Raw genomic sequence first — 12,491 nt, 5'->3', positions numbered from 1 at the left:
GAGACAGTATTTGTCATCACAAACTGAGCAAGAAAGATTTAAATCCTACGGTTTGTTTTAGCATCAAATTAGAATACAATAAAATATATGAGGCTGGCATTGCTTGAATAAAACCGGGATATAATTTAATAGAATTTGCATCTGGAGCTCAACTTGCTCCCACTGATTATTACAAATTTAATCCATCTTTTGGCTACTGACTGAACCATCAACCCTGCTCCTTCTCTCTCGCGCTCGCTTGCTATTTTTTTTTTTGCTTTTTTTTTGCTTCCTACTCCTTAAACACAGCAGAGCAGGAGGTAAAATAACATGTTTTATAAATCATTTGGAGAAAACTATAACCCAACAAGGAATAGAAACATCTTCAAAGATATGGGTAGGGTTTGTACTGGAAGTTTTATGTTAATTTTTAATATTTGTGGACTAATTATTGTCAAAACTCACTTCATCACACTTCTACTCAATGGATGTTTGGTTCTTCTTTTTTTTAAGATCTTATTTATTTATTTGAGAGAGTGAGTGAGTGGGACAGAGGGTAGGAGCAGTGGGAGAAGGACAAGTGGACTCCACTCTGAGCAGGGAGCTCAATGTGGGCTTGACCTTGAGATCATGACCTGAGCTGAAACCAAGAGTCGGATGCTTAACCCACTGAGCCCCCCGGGGGGTGGGGAGGCCAGTTCTTAACTAGAATTTGGGCTAGATATTAAATCATTTGCTTCAGGGTTTTTGCCCCCCCCTTTTTTTTTTCATGGCCTTGTGCTTGCGAGATGTCATTTTCTTCCAGGTTTAATGAAGAGGCATTGAACTTCGGAGTAAATGATACATTTTTATAGAGAGACGCTTCACACACACAGAAAATGCACTGATTTTTAAGTTCTCAATTTGACGCTTTCTGTTAATGGCATACGGAGCTATGCAATATATGCTCAAAACATTCCCATTATCCTAGAAGACACCCCTGCCCCCATAAACCCATTCCCATCTGTGAACTCCACACCAGATGAAAGCATTTTTTAGCTTCTATTGCCATGGAAAAGTTTTCCTAGTTCTTGTATTAATTATTGATTAGGTAATGTATTTCTATGGCATTTTTTAAAACTCAATATAATTTTGCTGTGATTCATTATAGAGGTGCATGTATCAATAGTTTATTCATTTTGATTGCATATTAGTACTGTCTTGACCAAATATAGGCAGTTGTTTATTCTCTAGATGTTGGACATCTGGGCTGTTTTCCAGGTTTGGGCTATTACACGTAGACGTTCTAGAAATAAATACTTATGTACATATCTTCACATGGACATATTGTTTTTGCATTATTCGCTTGTTTAGTTGTAGGATTGACATGCATTTAGCATCATAAGAAACTACCAATTTTTAAATATTTATAATATATAATATAATATTATATTATATTTATATTATATTAAAATATTTATATATAATATAATAATTAATTACTATTAATTATAATTAAATATTTATATTATATATAATATATAATATTATATTAAAATATAAATGTTAAATATTTGACCTTGTATATAAGGATTCAGCAAGTTTTCCAAAGAGGTTGCCCAATGGTGTACTCTCAGCAACGTGTGAAAATTCCACTTGTCCCGTCTTCACCAATAGTTGGAATTGTCCGTCTTCATCATTGAGATCATTCGGTAGATACGGTTTCAATCTACTGTTGAGCACATTTTCAGTGTTATTGGCAATTTTTATGCAGGCAGTTGTGAATTACCCACTTTTAGCCCATTTCATCACATTGTTCAGCCTCCATTGTTCATTCGTATATCTTTATCTTATCTACAATAAGGAGAGATTTATGCATAAAAAACCCTTATGTACATAGTTCTTCTCAGTCTCTGGTTAATTTAAATATTTTAACCATGGTATCTTTGATATGCAGAAATTATCAATTTTAATTGAGTATAATTTTTCCATTTGTTCCTTCATGTTTGGTGGTCTGTGTCCTTTCAATAAAACCCTGCTACCCACTGGCCAAAGTGAAATATTCCTATATTTTCTTCCTAAATATTTCTCTTAAATTCACATACATATCCCACATAAAATGAACTGTTAGAATTTATTAGGCAGAAGCATAGGTCCTTGTCTTCTTCAGTTTACCAGCTATTCCAACACCATTTATTGAACATATTTCTATACACGCTTGGATCTATTTCTGGGCATTCTATTTCTTCCTGTGGTCTACTTATCTACCCTAATGACACAATGACACCACACTGATGGTGGTAATATGCTACATCTTGCTATCACATAGTGTAAATTCCTTTGTTCTTCTTTTCAAAGTCATGATGTAACCAGCTTTCTATATAAATTTCTGGATTCCATTGATTAATATTCTGTTAGGCATTCTTGCATTTATATTCATGAAGTTACTGAGCTATAATATTCCTATCTAGCCGTGTGTTTACCAGGTGTTGGTTCTAAGGTAATACTGACTTTTTTGAACAAGGTGGAAAAGTATTCTTGGTTTTTAAAGTGTTTACATAGTCTTGGTATCATGCCTTCCTTAAATGTTCCAGAAAATTCACCATTAAATGTATCTGGACCTGGAGGATTTTTTAATGGTATTTTTTATTATCCTATATCAAATGAATTGTGATAGTTACGTGTCCACTGATACATATCCAATTGATAAATTGTGTTTTTCGAGGAAATGTTTCTTTTTTTTTTTAAGATTTATTTATTCCTGAGAGACACAGAGAAAGAGGCAGAGACACAGGCAGAGGAAGAAGCAGGCTTCTCACGGGAAGTCTGATGCAGGACTTGATCCCAGAGCCCTGGGATCACACCCTGAGTTGAAGGCAGATGCCCAATCACTGAGCCACCCAGGCGTCCCAAGGAAATATTTCATGTAAATGTTTACATTTATTATAAGAAAGTTACTCACAGTGTGCCCTTATCATCATTTTAACATCTGCTGACCCCTTAGCATTTGTGATATCAGTCATTTCTGTTTTGTCTTTTTCCTTATCATCCTTTATAAACGTTTGGAATTTTATTAAAATTTTCTACCTCCAAAATCCCACCTAATCTTGATATATGTTTTTTGCATGTTTTCTAAAATAGGAATTTCTGCATTCATTTTTATTAATGTCTTCAACTTACATCGGTTTCATTTTGCTTTTCTTTTTCTAGCTTGTTAATGTGGAATCTTAGATTATTGATTTTATACTCTTCCTTAAATGTAAGTACTCTAACTGCTTCACACACATTTGATATTTTGATATGTTGGTCTTTTCATCTGCAGGCAGGTCAATATTTTCTATTTTTCTCTTATGTTTTTTTTTTCCTTTGACCAGTGGGTTTTTAAAAATGTTTTCTTAATTTTCAAATATATAGGTTTTTTTTCTGTTTTTCTGATTCTGTCTCTCTCACAAGACACATACACACAAATACACACACAGTGACATGCACACAGCACACATACACATACCTCTCTTGCTTTGTGAAAGTGCCTGGGAGATTGTTTACCTATTTAATTGCTATCAATTAAATTTAGCTTAATTTAATATAATTTAATATCCTTTTAGTCTGTGAATACACTGACTATAATTCCAGTCGTTTAGTGATTTTTGAGCTTTATTTTTAGGGCAGCACACAATTTAACTAAATGTTCCAGGAACACTTAAAAATCAATGTGTATTCTAAAGTTTCTGGATATACCATTACATAAGTTTCAATTAGGTAAATTTGTTCAAATCTTCCTTGTCTTCACTGAATATTTCTCCCATCTGTTACTTAATAAATGCGGGTGTTTTTTTATGTCTCCCTTTAGAACTACATGACTTCCTATGTTTTCAAGCTCCATCATTAAATCTCTTGTATTGTAAACTTTCCAGAGAACAATTCTTGCAGCAATTTAGTTGTCTTTGTCTTCTGGGCTCCTCTTCCTATGGGAAATTGTCAGATTTTCTCCCTCTCATTGTTTTCCTGAATGAAATACAGATTTTATCTTTGACTGCTTTGACGTTTTGAATATAATGTGTCTTTTATGTCTGACTGCTCTGATGTTTATATATAACTTCCTTTTTCATCAGTTTGACTATGATGTGGCCAGGTGAAGTTTTCTTTGTATTAATCCTGCTTGGGGCTTGTTAGACTTCTCACCTTATTTGGGTAATGTGTTTTATCAACTCTAGAATTTTTTTGGCTATTCTGTTTTCAAATATTTATTCTGCCCTTCTCTATGTTATGTATCTTTTGAAACTCCAATTGTACATGTGCTTAGCTTTCGATAATTTCCATCAGATGTCAGGTGTTCTATTGTTTGTTTTCCATTATTTTATTTAAAATTTTTGTTTTTCGGTTAGGAGACGTTTTTATAGACTTATAACAATGGTTACTTTTCTATTCTTATATTTGAAATTTTTTGTTTATCAGTTTGGGTGCTTTTCTATGGACCTATGTCAAAGGATCATACACTTTTCCTTTGCTGTTCTAATCTCCTGTTGATTGAATCTAGTGAATATGTCATTGCTCATACTGTAGTTTTTAATTTCCAGTGTTACTGTTTGGTGCCTTTTGAGGGTTTCTATCTTTTTACCAAAACATCCACTCTTTGTTATTTTGTTCATCTTCTACATTAACTCCTATTACCCATCTCTCTCTATCAATCTATCTATCATCTATCTCTCTACATATTATCTATCATCTATCTATCTATCTATCTATCTATCTATCTATCTATCTCTATCTATCTATCATCTATCTATCTATCATCTATCTATCTATCTATCTATCTATCTATCTATCTATCTATCTCTATCTATCATAAGTATTTTAAATACCTTGTCTGGTAATTGCAGTATCTGGACCACATCTGGGTCTGCTTTTGTTGACTATTTTCTCTATTAAGCATGTGTTACACTTACAAGATTTTTAATTCTTTGGATATCTCATGACGCTTGATTTGCACACCAGATATTTTACATTAAAGAATAGTAGAGTGTGAACCAAATAATCTTTAACCCCATGGGAAAACATTATCCTTTTTCCTATTAAGCCCCTAGAGTGTGGGCTGTGTCAACAAGACCTCTAGTTCAGCTAAATCTGTCTTTTACAGCTTTCGTTTGGTTGAACCCACTAGTGCCTTCAAATGTTTTGAGCGTACGGCTCAAGGGTTTTATATATATATTTTTTAGCATTATTTAATGCTGAACATTAGCATGATTTCATCCCATGGGCTATCTTTTTTGTTTACTGACCAGCATCTAGCTTTTGGGTTTGTTAAGGATTTCTCTCTTATTCTCTAGTCCTGCCCTGATGTTTGTTGTGGGGAGGTCTCTCTCTGCACTGATGCTCTTTCCCTAGACTGTAGAGGACTGTTGCCTTACGATCTGAGAAGACCAGAAATGCTTTGGAGGATCTCTCTTAGCTCTTATCCCATGCCCCTGCCTTCAGAGTGTGGCTACATGGCACTTGGAGGAGAGCTGAATACCTAGTAGGAGATGTACACCAACTCTCTTGTCCTGCCCTCAGGCATGTGTGAGCTCTTTATACTTTTAACAAAGATCTAGTGTGAAATCGGTGGGAGGGAAATGCAGTCCCTTTGTGGCTGACACTCCTCAGAATTCTAATCTGTCTCACCCGCCCATTCAGTTATGGAAAATTAGTTGAAATGTTGGCTTTTGGAAAAAATCTTCCTCCTTATCTTCCTGCCTTCTCTATTCTATGAATCCTTCCCCCAGCTCCTCAGGGATTAGAACAGCCATGGGCCATTCTCTCAGACAGAGCTCATCTCCTTTACAATTTAACTTAATAGGTTTCTTGGCTTCCTCAAATCTCTGATGTGTTTATATTAAATATGATTTGTACCATATCCAGTCCGTTTGATAGCATAAGAGTCATTTCTTCTTGTTACTTTCTATATCCTAACTGGAAGCAGAAGGCCCAATATAAAATTTAAAGTGAATGCCTACCAAAAAACAAATGCTGGCATGTAACCGATTATGTAACCAATTGTGGCATATGAATATGTATATGTTTATATATTTTATAATTATAGAAGTATGTAAATGTATACAAGTTTATATACAGAAGTTCATACTATATGTAAGTATATATGCTTTATATGTATATAAGTGTATATATTTAAATGCTTACATAAGTATGCATATATACAGTAACATAGAGTATGTAACATATATGCATATCTGTATGTGTGCATGTAAATATATATTTATATTTACACATTTAATATATAAATATATATTTATTTGTATATTTATATTCACTTATATATAAATATAAGTTGATATTTACTTTGTTTTATGTTTCTTTTTGGCATATTTTTGGCATAAGTAAATATATATGTGTATATATTATATATTATTTATAGTATATGTATAGGTATATATAAGCATATAAGTCTGCATATACTTTATCATATATGACATATATACTTATATACATACACACATGCTCATATACTTCTACATAAATTCATACCTGTGAACCTGCTGAAGTCTTTTCTGTTTATGACGTTACAGAAGGTCGACCATTGAGAACAATACTGGGAACCTTTTTATTTGCACTCAGTATTACATGACCTAGCAACATGGATGAAAAAGACTACTTAGTTTCCCACAATAGACTCTTCAATTTCACAGCCCATTTTGTAATCCCTGCTTATCCAAGTCTCCATAAAGTTATTCTAATGGGTTTCATTCAAAATGCCTATCTTAGGAAAGCATTCAGTTCTTTATAACCTTAAATATTAAAAAGTTCAAATAATTACATTTTTACAAAGGTGGCATGTGGCATATTATGCTTTCTAAATTGGAGGATGCATATGTAGAATGGAGATAAAACATATTAGGGATATTCTGTTTAAGAAGAATCTTTTGAGAATTAGAGTTTCTATGTCCCTCTGTATTTAGTAGCAGGTAGAAACCAGACCCTCCTGATTCAGACACTCAAACTGTGAAAAAGACCTCTTCTCCAGGACCAGGGGTTGAAGTGACTTCTCTTCCATGCTATTGCCTCTTTTCTGACATTTCCAACTGAATTCTGGATCCTCTTTAAGCTTCTGCTTTAACACAAACATTGCCTAATGCCACCCCATTTGGGCCCAACTTGCCTACCCAGGTACCAGCCTGTGCTGTTTCTTCCCCATCTGCTGGTGATACGGCAGTGACCGTGACTATTTAGCTTGCCATACTTTGAGTCAGGGTGAGTGCTGCTGCCTGGTTCTGTTGGTCTGGTCGGGGTTGCCACAGGGCTCTGGCCAGTACATGTCAACCTGTTGGCTCTCCTCCTAGAGGCTGGCTGACAGTTGACTGAGGGATCCCTGGTCCCGGATGCCTTCAGATGGGACAATGTGTCTGGGGTGACAAGGGACAGTGCAGATTCAAAAGAAAGAATTTATATTAGAACTTAGATATATGGAAGGCTGAAAACCCATGGGCTAATATTATAATCAATCCACCAATCTCTTTAGACAAGCGGATATTCTGGACTAACTCGTTCCTTTCTGATTCATTTCCACGCTCTGGTTCATCTCAAATTGCCCTGTTTATTCTAACCTCTCCCCAGAATGAAGTGTATATACCCACTAGTCCCCAAATACGATTTTACGGTGTGCAAGTTCCCATCCGAAGGACAATCCTATAATCAGTGATTATGTCCTTGTAGTTAATATATGATTTAAAATGGAATCATTCAGGTGGATAATATTGGTTTGATGTGGAACCCATAAACTTAATAGTAAAGATTTTTCCGGGGAAGAGAAATTTATAAAATGAGGGATATGCAGTGCATGGACTTATTCCTTATCTTTATATAAAATTATATCTATCCCTCCAAATACACCAAAAAGCATTCTTAGCATCAAATTTCTACTTAGAAAAAAATGAAGTCTACAATTTGAAAAAAAACATATTAAAAAGCATAAATCTGTATTGTCCAATATATTCAGTGCATGGCTATTTACTTTAAAAGTGAAATATGCCTAAATTAAATATAGATTAAAACTCAAGGTCTCAGTAGATACCACAGTTCATGCTCAGTTACCACATAACTTATATGTCACTTAACTATTAATATCAGCAGTGTCCAGTAGAACTTTCTGTAAAGAACACTTCCATATATTGGACGTTTCTGATATAAATTGTTCAGTGATGTGTAAATCACTGGATCATAGAACTTCATACTTGATACCTGATGCTATTAATCACTGGCTGACTCTAATTTCAGTCCTCTGATTTGGATGAAGGGGAAAATAAAGACGGACTCACCCCTGACATCTATGTGCTATCAGAAAGTGTCAGGGATATAGTCATCCATGAAAGTTTCATAACTTCACTCTCTTGGGTCTTTGAAAGCCACTAAATTTGGGGCATCTGGGTGGCTCAGTCAGTTAAGGTCATGACCTTGGGGTCCTGGGATCGAGCCCTGTGTCAGGCTCGCTTCTACCTCTCTCTCTCTGACCCCCACCTCCACCCATGATCTCTCTCTCTCTCTCTCTCTCTCAAATAAATAAATAGGAAAAAAAAGCCACTTAAGTTGCATACTTTCTGATTATTGATCAGAGGATTATCTCTCAACATAGGACTTAGGACTCAACTTGCCAAGATCTCCATGTTTCTCAACAACCTGCCCTAAAATGAACTTCCTCTGAGACATCAAAGTACCATGAGATGTTCCCATTGAGTACAGTTTCCAGAAAACAAGCTTAACTGTTTAGTGAATACAAAATTATGATTGGAACAGCTAGCTTGGAGTTATGAGTGAAAGAGATTATAGTTAGCCTCTGTCATTGGAAACTAGCAACAGATAAAATAGGCCTTATCACTCAACTCTGATACTCTCTGTCTTTGTAAATAACCGAAAAGCGCAGTATTACCTCAGTTGGTCAACCCCAACTGTTGATCACTCCGTGGTTTGCTGTTAAAAAGCAGGAGTCTCTATTTTAAATTCCATCCAGGAAGCGAGGAGTTAGTTATACGTTGTGTTACTTAAGGCATTCCCTTTCTTTTTGACCATGTAGGTTGGCTCTTTACTTAGGGCATGATTGTTGCATAAAAGTGGAACCACAGCATATCAAACAGAAGTGTGATGATGTAGCCTCACCGCTTTCTTGACATGGCTTACCTAAAATTTATTGAAGGGCTGAACGTAGCCTCTCAAAATGACCTCTGGCTCTCACTCATGGCCTGCCAAATGCCTCAATTGTTTGTTCAGTTGTTAGCAAGGAGCAAGTTGACCGTGAAGTCCAATTTTCAATGGACTCTAGGTAGTGCCTGGGTAGAAGAGAAATAAGTTGGATTTCAGTGCCAATTTTGTTCTTACTTAAAAGCTGCTAAGATGACACATTGCATACCCAAGCTGATGGTTGAGTCAGGATGAAATACCACCAGTTTATTATGTTTCCTGGGACAGGTGCCTTCTTTCTATCTGAAGAGAATATTTTTGAAGTGATATAGTTATTCAAACTTCCCTGGAATGCAATTAGGTAAATCATTCTGTTATAGATTTTTTTTTTAGTGCCCCTTCTCTTGTCCTCTTTTGAAAAATTGAAAAGTGCATGCCATTCAAAAATACATGATTTGGTTGATTTAAATGTACAATGAGTCGAATCAGATACTCTTTGTCTTTGGTTGGAAAGATCCAATTTTAATTTCCAATATTGACAGATCTTTCCATCCAAAGTAGGTCAGAGGATTGAGTCATTGACAAGAAGCCTCTGCCAAATTGAGGATGGGCTTGAATGGAGAGGAGGACTTAGGGGGAAGCTGGCCTTTGCCTTATCAACACTTGCTTGGGAAAAAGGATTGAGTCTAAGGAAAAGTGGGGAGTGGGTGCCATAACCTACTACTTGCTTTCTAAGATAATCTTAAGACTAAATTGTATACTGATGATTTCTTTAAGAGCCTAAAAGCAACAGCTGCCAAGTTTCAGAGGGAAAGGAGACATTAGTATGACATCCAGGGCTGGCCATAGTTCTGAAATCATGATAATATCTGACTTAGGAGAGCTAATTATACCAATTTACTGCCTGTGCCTTACAAAGAATGCATAACCTCTTCTCCTTCCTAAGACCTGATATTTATAAAGGCCAGAGCTAAAGTGGTTGACACGTGCTGAAGAGCTAAGATGACTGCAGATAGATTATACATACATCACTTCAGCTCCTGAGATTTCCTGGAAACACAATTGTAGATCCTGGTCACTGATGTGTTTTCCTGCTTTAAAGTGGCTGCGTATTAGGGGAAAGGTTCAGGTTGATGTTCTAGACACAGCACCAGGAGAAAAAGCCACCCCTTGAAAATGTGAGCCAATTACCTGAGAAAGAATTTATGACCACTCTGTTGTGGCACTTGGGTCATAATAGTTCTCCAGTGTGACCTCATTTTGGAATTCTGAAAAGGACAGTTGACATGGACTAGCCTGAGCTTCTCTGCTCCTGCCTGGGGCTGGGGTCAAGGAGACAGTGCTCTTCAGGCATGTTTCATGGATATTTCTTCAGGAGCCCAGACAGGAGAGATGGAGGCACATCCCCAGAGCTCAAGGATAACTGTATCGGTGCACGAAATTTGTTTTGTCTTTCCTTCACATAGTATTGGCTCATTTCTGTTGACCAAAAAGAAATCATTTTTGTCAAATCCAAACCCCCAAATACATGGCAAGGTTGCAGATATATAATTCATGGCAGGGGAGTCAAAGCTTGGAGGTGACTACTGAATCTTCCACAAGCACATTTTTTTGTGTAATTTGGACAATAAACTATGTAGTGATAAATGAGAGTTAAGCACACACTGAAGCTCTGCAAGATTGATGCTTCTAAGGGGCTATTGAAGATGATTAGGATTAACTCACTGAATAAAGTGTGCTGAGTCAAGTACGGGGTACAGACATGTCCAAGATTGAGGCACTGGCCTAAAACATTCATGGACCCATACATGAAAGCATGGATTAATATAAAGAAAATGGGGTTATATACAAGAGAAGAGCATGCTTTTACACCAAATATGGAAACTGGGAGGTGCACAGAAGTTTTGAAAAGAGTACAGGTCTCAGTGAAAAGATGAGCATTGGGATATGGAGTTTGCCTTCATCACATAAGACCTCAGGACTCCATATTCTTCACATCAATTGTTCTTGAGAGAGTAAATCTGGATGACTTGACTCTCTAGGATTCACCTACCTTCAAGGAGGATTCATGATTCATTGGAGAAGCTGGCAAATTGTGATAAGGATACTGACACACTTAGAGCTTAATGAGTTCATGGAAGTCACTTAGCAAGTCAATGAAAGATCCAAAACGTGGAACTGATGCCTTTCAAGGGGCCAGATGATCATATCAGAAACCCCTGATAATTCTATAAAAATTCCATTTGTTCTGCTTGCTGGGATTTTTTCTTCACATGCATTTTTCAGACAGTGGGTTTTGTTATAAATCTCCCATGATCTCAGGGTATACATAAGTGACACACAACTACTCTTAGGATACCCTGGTGCAATATACTAATCCCTTTTCCCCAGCTTTATGAGGTATAATTGACAAAAACTATACATATTTAAAGTGTGCAACATGGCATTTTGATATAGTACACATTTTGAAATAATCATTTACCATCAAGCTAATGAGCATATCCATCACCTCACATAGTTACCATTTTTGTGTGAATGTGGTGAGAACATTTAAGATCCTTTAGCAACTTTCAAGTATACAATATAGTATTATCAACTGTGGTCACTGCACTATATGTTGGATCACTATATATTCAGGTATATTTAGGTTGCATAAATAAAACTTTGTATTCCTTGACTAATATCTCACCATTTCTCCCAGCTCCTGGCTACTACCATTCTACTTGCTGCTTCTATGAGGTCAACTTTTAAATTTTTAATTTAAAAAAATTTTTTTTAATTTTTATTTATTTATGATAGTCACAGAGGGAGAGAGAGAGGCAGAGACACAGGCAGAGGGAGAAGCAGGCTCCATGCACTGGAAGCCCGACGTGGGACTCGATCCCGGGTCTCCAGGATCGCGCCCTGGGCCAAAGGCAGGTGCTAAACCGCTGCGCCACCCAGGGATCCCTAATTTTTAATTTTTAAAAACTATGTATTTATTTGAGAATGAGCAAGTATGCATAGGGGGAAGAGGCAAAGAGAGAGGGAGAGGGCGTCTTAAGAAAACTCAGCAGTGAGTGCAGGGACTGACATAAGCCTCGGTCTCAGGAACCTGAGATCAACACCTGAGCCTAAACCGAGAGTCAGATGCTTAACCGATTGCACCACCCAGGTGCCCCATGAGTTCAACTTTTTTAGATGCCACATATATGTGAGATCATGAAGCATTTACTTTTCTGTATCTGACTTATATCTCACTTAACGTAATGCCCACAAGGTCCATCCATGTTGTCACAAATGACAGGATTTCCTTCTTGTTAAAGACTCAACTATATTCCATTGTGTGTCTGTATGTGTGTCTGATATCTATCATCTATCCATCCGTC

At 36.4% G+C, this 12,491-nt stretch overlaps 1 long non-coding RNA gene across 5 annotated transcripts in view; it reads right to left on the bottom strand.

Moving 5' to 3' along the window:
• LOC102151409 overlaps positions 1-10,320 on the bottom strand; it is a 35,467-nt gene extending 25,147 nt beyond the window's left edge. For 2 of the 5 annotated variants that reach the window (XR_005386081.1, XR_005386078.1), the window contains exons 1-5: positions 10,151-10,320; positions 8,876-9,272; positions 7,116-7,355; positions 6,481-6,581; positions 1,538-1,812 (exon numbers count right to left, since the gene is read on the bottom strand). This is a non-coding gene — a long non-coding RNA (uncharacterized LOC102151409). The remainder of the gene's footprint in view (positions 1-1,537; positions 1,813-6,480; positions 6,582-7,115; positions 7,356-8,875; positions 9,273-10,150) is intronic. The other 3 variants (XR_005386080.1, XR_005386082.1, XR_005386079.1) reach the window with 3 other exon arrangements.
• Between the last annotated feature and the right edge of the window lie 2,171 nt (positions 10,321-12,491).

The sequence above is a fragment of the Canis lupus genome, chromosome X (assembly GCF_011100685.1).
Source record: "Canis lupus familiaris isolate Mischka breed German Shepherd chromosome X, alternate assembly UU_Cfam_GSD_1.0, whole genome shotgun sequence".
Taxonomy (NCBI): domain Eukaryota; kingdom Metazoa; phylum Chordata; class Mammalia; order Carnivora; family Canidae; genus Canis; species Canis lupus.
The sequence above is the reverse complement of the archived record's forward strand: the minus strand, read 5'-3'. Positions and strand labels throughout refer to the sequence as shown.